Source organism: Equus asinus, chromosome 27, assembly GCF_041296235.1.
Source record: "Equus asinus isolate D_3611 breed Donkey chromosome 27, EquAss-T2T_v2, whole genome shotgun sequence".
NCBI classification, from domain to species: Eukaryota; Metazoa; Chordata; class Mammalia; order Perissodactyla; family Equidae; genus Equus; species Equus asinus.
This window is the reverse complement of record NC_091816.1, coordinates 22,702,614-22,712,367: the sequence shown is the minus strand read 5'-3', so window position 1 is coordinate 22,712,367 and position 9,754 is coordinate 22,702,614.

Here is a 9,754-nt window from a genome sequence, read left to right as displayed (position 1 = left end):
TGAAAACAGTAATGAAAGTGGAATATAGTATACAGTATACAATACAGTATAGTGCAATTTAAGTAAATTGTAGAAAATGTCAAATACTATTCTGTATTGCCTATGGGGATATATGTAGTGAAATTATTAAAATGTGAATAGTTCTAAGTTCAGAAAAGTGGTTACAACTCAGAAGCGAATGAAAAGAATGAGATTGGTGACGAGCGAGGAACAAAGAGCTTCTTTTGTATCCGAAAGTTTTGTTTCTTTAAAAGAATGAGGAATAGATGTCAAGATTTGACAAAGCTCCACCTTGGTACATGGATGTATTGCACTGTGTACTTTCCTTTCCAGTTGGAGTTGTTCGCAGCGCAATGAAACATATCCTTTTCAACAAGAGCTTCTGTTAGTAACGTTTTATTGACAACTCCTTAGGCCCAGTAGCTCGAGGTATGTGGCAGATGAGTAAGGCTGGGATTTTGAGATTCTCACAGATTAGAGAAACCAAAACAATAGAAATAAGTGGTTCAAAATACTTGCGGATTGGCCTTATATATTAAACATGGACGCAGACACCAAACCATGTAGTGTCAAGAAGCATGCAGACCAGTTACTCCCTTTTCCTTAAATGCTGATTCACTTACTTGGTTGGAAAATTTGATTTGATTTGAATTCAGTAGAAAAGCTTGGATAGGCTTTACGAGATTACGTGTGAAACCCAATTTCCCCTGGTTTTTTTTTTTTTTTTTTTTTTTTGTTAAGTGGAGACCAGGAGAGAGGATCACTGGGATGGGTGTAATTACTTCAAAACTTCATCTATTTCCTTTCCTTCCCTTCAGGAGGAAGGCAGGCATACGGTGTTCCTTTCAAAACCCTACAGTCCATCCGAATAATCTGGAGAGCTTTTGGAAAGCACAATTTTCCAGGCTTCACCTCAGATCCTACTAAATCTGAATTTTCCAAATATGAGGCAGAGAATCTTTATATTTATTTATTTATTAAAAGCTTCCTACAATTACTGTTATCTTCAAGGGATGACAATCCGTCAAACCTCCACGGGCTGAGTTTCTCTTCTAGATTTGCTACTCGCTGCTGGATATTGTCCATTTCATCTACCTGAGAAAACAATTAGCAGGTGCTAAAAAGAAAGCAAACCAAGAAATTAAAAAAGTAATAACATTATATATAAATTGATTGACACAAGTGTTATAAACTTACGTGGGTCTATTAAAAGGAGAACAGCCCAATTTTAGAGTTACCCTATATAACTGAGCCCTGGATATTGAGTTTCATTTAAAAGTTGGCATATGTAAAAGATTTTACTGTCGCTCTGTTAAGAGTATATCTGTTCCCTGGGTGGGGAAGCCTTCTATCAAAAGTATGTACCATCGTTCTTCCATCAAGGTGTAGGGTATGCAAATGCAAAGCTCGGGGGAACACTGTTTTGGAATCCGGTGTCTTTCAAACTGAAGTTACTGTCATGATAACCTTTTACAGGTTTTTTTTTAAAAAGATAGCTGTGTCTTCTTAATTGACAATATTCTGTTGGTATTTATTAAAATATTAATATATTTTTATCATTAAAAGTCCAACGATAATTTTTTATTGAAGTGTGTGTGTGTGTTGCAACCCAGAGAAGCAAGAATGAAAATAAAAGGGAACAGAAGCAGAAAAGGAGGTAAGCAAGTACAAGATTGTGTACCACCAATTGGCTGCAGCTCTACTAGAAAGCACAGCTGTTTGCCTGGTCATGAGGGATATTTTCTGAGAGGCCATATGGAACCACCACATCTTGGAATAATGTCAATGAGAAGGAAGGGTAAAGAATTTGCCAGCTCCTTCCCTTCTTCTCTCACTGGTCATATTGACCTCAACTCCTGATTCTTTTACTGAGGCCCTTCGGGCAGCCTGGGTAACAGAACCACAGTATGCGAGGCAAACTGTGAGCAGGTGCGTGTCATGGCACCTCTGTCTGTAGCCTGAATCCTTGAGGTGAGCAGGTGAGCAAGTGCGCTTTAGTTATGAGCTAAAAAGTCCAGGTGGGAGGGTAGATGCATCCAGTCTGAGGCCTGAGATGAGGTGCTATGGGATCATACCATGAGTGACTTAGAGGTCTGGAAGCAGCTGCAGCAGTGAGCCCAACTAGCCAAGGAAGAGTGTGCTACAATGATTGGCCTCCACTGTGAAGGTAGTGATGAAACTTAATGAGCCTTTCTTAACCAAAGCCTCTATGTGGCTGTGGTTAGTGACAGCTTGGCCTTCTTGAAGGGTGTTCAATAGTACTGAGCAAAAAACTATGGCCAAGCAAATCCAGGGAGGCACATAAACTGGGTCTGCTACACGAGGTCTGCAGTGCAGGCAATAGATAGCATGGTTCTGGGGCATCTTGTTGTGCCAGAGACTCAGGAGGCTGCCAAACTTGGGTCTTGTCAAAAGGACACAAATGCCAACTTGAGAACTCTTGTTGGCCAAAGACATGATAATTTCAGGAGCAAACAGAATGAGTGCAATGGATTGCAACACAATAAATATATAAACTAAATATTCATGAATTGATACTCCAAAAAATTAATTGTAGTTACCAGAGGCAGGGGTAGGGGGTGGGGGAATTGGGTGAAAGTTGTCAAAAGGTACAAACTTCTAGTTATGTACAACACGATGACTATAGTTACCACTGCTGTATAGGATATTTAAAAGTCGCTTAGAGAGTAGATCCTAAAAGTTCTCATCACAAGGGAAAAAATTTTTTTGTAATCTTATGAGGTAATGGATGTTAACTAAACTTATTGTGGTGATCATTTTGCAAAATATATATGTCATCATTATGCTGTACACTTTAAACTTATACAGTGTTGTATGTCAATTATATCTCAATAAAACTGAAAATAGATAAATGCAGAAGGAATGGTAGAATTTGAGAATGTTTATTTTGCAACCTTTAATAAAATAATAGATCTAGGCAGTGACAAACAAAGGCTCTTTAAACAAAACATTAAGGAGACAGCTTTATAAGGAATGGAGCAGCCTAACACCACCTGAATCCATTGTTCAACCTCATCGGTAAAAGTGGAACAGACAGCCAGACATTAAGTACCTCCTATGCGGTATTTATGCCTTGAAAATTGACCCTGAATCGAAGCATCTTGATCAATCAGTTTATAGGACATATGAGGGAAAGAGGAACATATAAATTGATACCTTCAGGATGCAATCTGCCAAATTCAGAATGAGGGAAATCCTAAAAGACAAAATACTCCATTTTTCAACAAACAAATGGCATAGAAAAAATGAGATTGGGCACAGGGAGATAGTGACTATTTAAAGAGGCTTAGAAGACATGTCAGCCAAGTGTAGTGTTAGGATCTTGTTTAGATTTTGATTCGAAGAAACCAACTTTAAAACACATTTTAAAGAAAATCTTGGAAAATTGAACACAAACTAGGTGTTAGATGGTATGAACTAATTTTGTTGTGTGATAGCAACATTGTGATTATGTTTTCTTAAAAAATCTTTATCTGTTAGATATATATCCTGAAGTATCTATGGATGAAATGATGTGATGACCAGGATTTGCTTGTAAAATTCCAGAAGACAGCAAAAAAATGGGGAGAAATAAATGAGAAAATATGGACAGAATGTTGCCAGTTTGTTGAAACTAGGTGGGAATACATGGCATTCATTATACTGGTACCTCTACTTCTGAGTATGTTTGAAAATGTCTATTAATAAAAGTTTAAAAAATTAAAATACATGAACAGGTTCTTTTTAAACAAACAAGATCCACAGTTGATTCTGAAGAATCAGCCGGCTTTTGGAATCATTTAAGTAGAGAGGATCTTGGAATGAAGGAGAGTAAGTGCAGAGAAGCTGGTACCTACCCCTCCCTCGCTGCCCCCTCTGGGCCCCTGCACTGTTCTCAGTTGCTTTACCACTCCTAGTGGCAGCACTCCCAGAGTTGGTTAGCAGGTTACAGTAGTCCTCCCTTATCTGCAGTTTTCCTTTGCCACAGATTCAGTTACTCGTGGTCAACTGAGGTCTGAAAATACTAAACGGAAAATTCCAGAAATAAACAACTCATAAGTTTTAAATTGCATGCCGAATCTGAGTAGCATGATGAAATCTCAAGCCATCATGTTCCGTCCTGCCCGGAACATGAATTATCCATTTGTCCAGTGTATCTACCTGTATATTCCACCCACCTGTTAGTCACGTAGGAGCCCTCTTGGTTATCAGATTGACTGTCCCAGTTATTGCAGTACTTGTGTTCAACTAACCCTTATTTTACTTAACAGTAGCCCCAAAGCACAAGAATAGTGATGCTGACAATTTGGATGTGCCAAAGAGAAGTTCTTGTTGTTAATCTTTTACTGTGCTTAATTTATGAATTAAACCTTGTCATAGGAATGTATGTATAGGAAAAAACATAGCATGTAGTATAGGATTTAGTACTATCCAAGGTTTCAGGCATCCACTGGCGGTCTTGGAACACATCCCCCATGGATATGGGGGAACTATTATATTCTTGAAGGTTTACAATCTCAATGATGGGCAGAAAATGCAGAAGAACTCAGGATGCGGGAGGACCTGCTTAATGCATTAGCTAGTACTTCTATTAAAATTCCTTCTCAGAGAGAAGAAAAAGATTAATGAGTGTTAATATTTAGCTTCTATTTCCATGAGAAAGCCTGTGGAAAAGAATTTTGCAAAGCATCTATGATAACTAATCCAGAAAATAAATCAAATTAGTCACTGTTGAGGGCTTGCATTACAATCCAAAATAAGATACATTTTTTCTGATGAGTGGCTAGCTTGAGGGTGAACTTTATGGTGTGTTTTATGACACAAAATTTACTATTAATTATTTCAAAGTTAATTTAGCTCCTACCGTAGTATGATGCTATGGAAATAGCACCGAGCTGGATGTCCTAAGGCCCAGGTTTTCATTTTGGATCTTCTACTGACAAACTTTGTGACTTTCTTCAAGTTACTCTTGTTGACCTTAAACAAATGGCTAGTTGCTTCTCCTGAAAAAAGGGGTCAAGATCAGCAAAGAATTGCAATTCTGAGTCTGCACCTATGGCGCACCACTGCAAGTCCCCAGCATCCAGAGGATGAGAAACTCTTTTAGAGAGAGGAAGAAGAATTTGGGAGGGTTATTGTAAACAAAGAATTGGAAGTGTAGTGACCTTGCATTGGCTGAGTTGTGACAGTCTCTCATTGGCTGAGCTTCTTCCGGGTCAGGAAGAGAAAGTCTTTTTTCTTCCTTTTGGGTTCTGCTCTTGGCTTAGGGCACATAGGGCCCAGGAGCTCCCTCTTTTGGCCTCTTGACTTCAATTTAATGAGACTTCTGTTTATTAATTTCCACACTCTCTCTGAGGCTTAATTTTCTCATTTCTAAACAGAAGAAGGAATAGCTGTCTGAGGTCCTTCTAGCTATAAAATTCTGTTTGTCTATGAATAAAAATGTACTCATTCCATTGCATGCAATATTTCATTTACTCCTACCAACAAACTTATGATGTGGGTAGTTTTGTTATTCACACTTGACAGATGCAGAAACTGAGAATCAGAATAAATAATCTGATGAAGTAGATTTTCAATAGATGTGGAACAAAGAAAGTTCAGGTGTGCCCCAATTTTCCTTCTTGTAGAAATATCCAGTCATTGACTTTTCATGTGTATGGCAGTATTTATTGTTAGTCGTTGAGGTGCACTGGATTTAAACATTTGGCATCTTTTGAAACTCTGAAACATTAGATAAGTTTGATTTCTCTTTCTCTAACCATTATGAAAATTCTACATCTTAATATAAACCATCATTTGTAAAATATAATAAGAGCATTTCTACAAAATAGATTCTTTTCCAACTGGATTTGTGTGTGTATGTGTGTATAAAAGTAAGTTTCCTAAAGTTCCAAGGGAATTAAATGAATAAATAGTATGTGTTAGGTCTAAGATGTCTTATAAAATCAATGAAAGATCTCTAAATTTAAAAAGGTCAAATTCACTTAGTTAAGTATTTAGTGAGTACTCACCATGGACCCCTTTGTTCCAAGTGAATTTGAATCTTTAGTGTGGTTCAAAAACAACCCTGACCTCAAGGGGATTAGGGTCGGCTCCTGTCTAGGTGCCCTGGAATAGAGCCTGTTACCTGCCTAATTTCCAGGGTCACTGCCGCGTTAGACCTCACACAGTGCATTTTGGCCCTGTGATCAACATTCTGGCATCCACGAGAAAGTTCAAAATGCCAAACTACTTGTGGTACATAACAGAACCTTGCATGTAATAGGAGTACGCCATGAGTACACATTGAATTAAGGCTAATGTGAAGACATCCTCCTTTAGACAAAAAGTAGCCAAGGGTAAGGCGGTTTGAGCAGGTGAGATTCGGATGGCAGTTAATCATGTTAATATTGTCAGGGCAACAAATATCTGGTTCTTTGTGTTTTTTCATGTGCCAAACTAGACCTGTGTTGTTCTAAAGATTTGATTCCCTCAGTGACACTGAAAGTAAAGATACTCATTTTTCACTTGATGCTTTTTAACGTCATTGATTTTTGACATCAGTTCTTGAATGATGCTTTCATATAAACATTGGCTTACATCTTATGTGGAAGATGGACAAACTCCATGTTTTGGAGATAGTGTCTTCCTGCTAAAAATAATGTAAATATCAAAAGAAATAGAAGTATGCTTTGAAGGCAGCACTCACCTAAACATTCTTTGAGCAGTATGTAGTTATAATACTGACATTGATGGCTAGAAAAACTCCCATATTCTTTGGGGAAATCTTTCATGCTAATGCCACCTATTTCAGGCTGAATGTTCTGATGAAATGGAGGGGGACTTTGAGGGCTGTTAAATTCAAAGACATGCTACTCCGTTTTAAGTTGTATGACCATGAAAATTATACATCTTTAAAAAGCTGTTTTTCTAATTTACAGTGCATTTTAATAAGCGTAATTCAGTTAATTCCCAGTAGCATCCAACACCGTAGGTGGCAAATTAATATTTTATGTTTATCTTTAGTAACTAACCACGTCAATATGTGAAGATGTTCTGAAAGAAACAACATATTCAAAACAGACTCCTTTGCCGTGTAATTTCCTTGGGATATTTCCTTTTTAAGTGTTTATAGTAAAGCTTTAAAAACTTTGAACAGCTTATCCAAATAGTATTTGTACCTCACATTTAATAAAATTTATATAAAAGTTTAAGGGTGGAAAATTATTGGCTCAACAACTGTTTAAAGAAAGTTTCTTTCCTATTATCACCCCTTATATTAAAAATATCTTTTTAAACACTGTTTAAATCTTTATACCATACTTTGGAATAAACTATTGAAGTCTAGATCATTTCCTCTGAAACTTCTCAGCGTTTTTCCAGATTTTCCTTTATTTTAGCAATAATCATATTATTTTTGTCTTGTACCATCATGTACTACTAATTTATATTTCAGCCTCTTCAGAAAGAGCTTGGTGTATCAAATACTCATTTTTCTAGTGATACATATTGTTTAGTAAAAGCTATTATTTTTCTTGGAGGAAGTAATTTCAGTAAATATCATCGAGATGATTCAGGTAAACTTATTGATGAAACTGTATTTTATAGATATTTATAAAATATTTTAAATATTTAACAACTGATAAGGCTAGGGCAGTGGCCAATCAGAACAGATATAAGCCATAAAGCTCAACAAAGTCCTGCAAGCCTCTTTTGGGGCAGACATTAACCCTTTATTTGCTGGATACTGAGAAGGTGGGAGGGAGAGGATAAAGCAAGAGAGACGGAGGAGGGATAAGGAAGCTCCCAGGGGGTTCATAACAGTGACGACATACCAGGGTTTCTCAACCTTGATGCTATTGACATTTTGGGACCAGTAACTCCTTGTTGTTGGGAACTGTCTTATGCATTCTACAATGCTTAACTGCATCTCTGGCTTCTCCCCACTAGCTTCCATTATCACTTCCCCCTTAGTTGCAACAATCAGAAATATCTCCAGATATTGTCAAATGTCTCCTGGGGGGAAAAATCACCCTAGCTGAGGGTGACTGTTATATACTATCTGGTACAGGAATATTTCGATATTTTAACAACCATTACATTCATACCATCATCCACAGTGTCTTGAACTAACTGCCTTGCTGTGCTTGATAAAGATTTGTTGAATAAATGGATGACTCATTCAATCAGCCAACACACTGGGAATAACCTTTTTGGAAAGGTTGATTCATAAATTATCTATTGTACTTTGAATGTGTACATCTTGATTTATGACTAAACAGGTGTTTAGTGAAACCCTTCAACATGTTGACCACAATAATTGACACTGGGGACTGCTGATGCAAGGGTCCTATGATTCATTGTCTACAACTCTTCCCATGTGGTACACTTTCTTTGGATCATTTCCTCCACTTTCATGATTTTCATTTATAAGCAGAGAAATTTTATATTTACATTTCCATCCCTCACCTCTTTCTGAAATTAGGCTGCATCTCTTCTGGCCATGTGTATATATAATACCTTAAATATGAAATGTAGAGAATGGAGCTCAGCTTTTGCCTCACCTCGCTCCAGCCAGACAAACTCCATGTCCTATTTTGTCTAAATTAATTAGATCATGATTATGTCATTCATATTTACAGTGGTAATCTAGGTAAATCTTTCTCTTGCAACTCCTACAGGTAGGCAATAATCACTAAATGCAGTTAATCTCATCACCAAATAGTTTGGATTTCATTCTCTCCTCTTTATTTTCTGCTCACCTGGACTAATTCGAGCCTCCTGACTGGATGGTCTTCCAGATTCTGCTGTGTTTTGTCTCGAATCCAAATTTCACAGCGCTTCTAGTATCGTCTACCTAAATGGCATCTTAATGCCGTGTTAAATTGGGTCAGTTTCTAAAGGATAAAATCTCAGCTCTTTAGCATAGTCGTCTAGGCTCTCCCTAGCCTGGCCTCTGCTTGGTTCGGAGCCTCCAACTTGGCATTTCCTGCTCTAGCAATTCTGAACAGCTGACAATTCGCTGTCACTCTGTGATCAAATTATCCCTCCCACCTGGGATACCCTCTCGACCCTTTGTTACCTAACTAACTCCTCATCCTTCAGTTCGGGTGACACCTCTTCTATGAAGTCTCTAAATTGGCTATCCTGGGCTCAGTGGCTCTTTCATTGATGGAACTCTGGGTCCTCCTTGTTGTAGCATTATCACAGTGGTTCAAAGGATCTGTTTAACTATTGTGTACTTTATCACTAGGTCTGAGACTGTCTTATTCATCTTTATGTCCTTGGTCCCTGGCATAGGTGCTTAACGAATGCTTCTGGTACAATCTCAATTCTGGGGGGAAAAACCTAGATATACAGACATAGGAAAAAAAAGAAAAAAGACTGGAAGGATACCCATGTAACAGAGCTGGATTCTATACTTTTGACATTTAATTGGACCTTTCTCCCACCTTGGCCACAAGAAGTATGGGTGTGAGGCTTCTGCCCGTTACTACACCACATAAGGAAAGTAAAGTTGATTTGCAAGTTTTGGAGAAGCCTGGAAAGGAATGGGGTGAAGGGCACAACAGCATTAACAAAAGCATAAACTTTGCTAATTGTGTGGCCTTAAACCAATGCTCTCCAAACCTATCACCCTACTTCTACTGGGAAAAATTTAAAAGCAGAATAGAAGTCCAAATATAATAGTTCTGCTTACGTCCTTTGTAAATTGTGAACAATGCCCACCGCTCCTTCCTCACCACCCTGCAACCCTAAAAAAAACAACTTA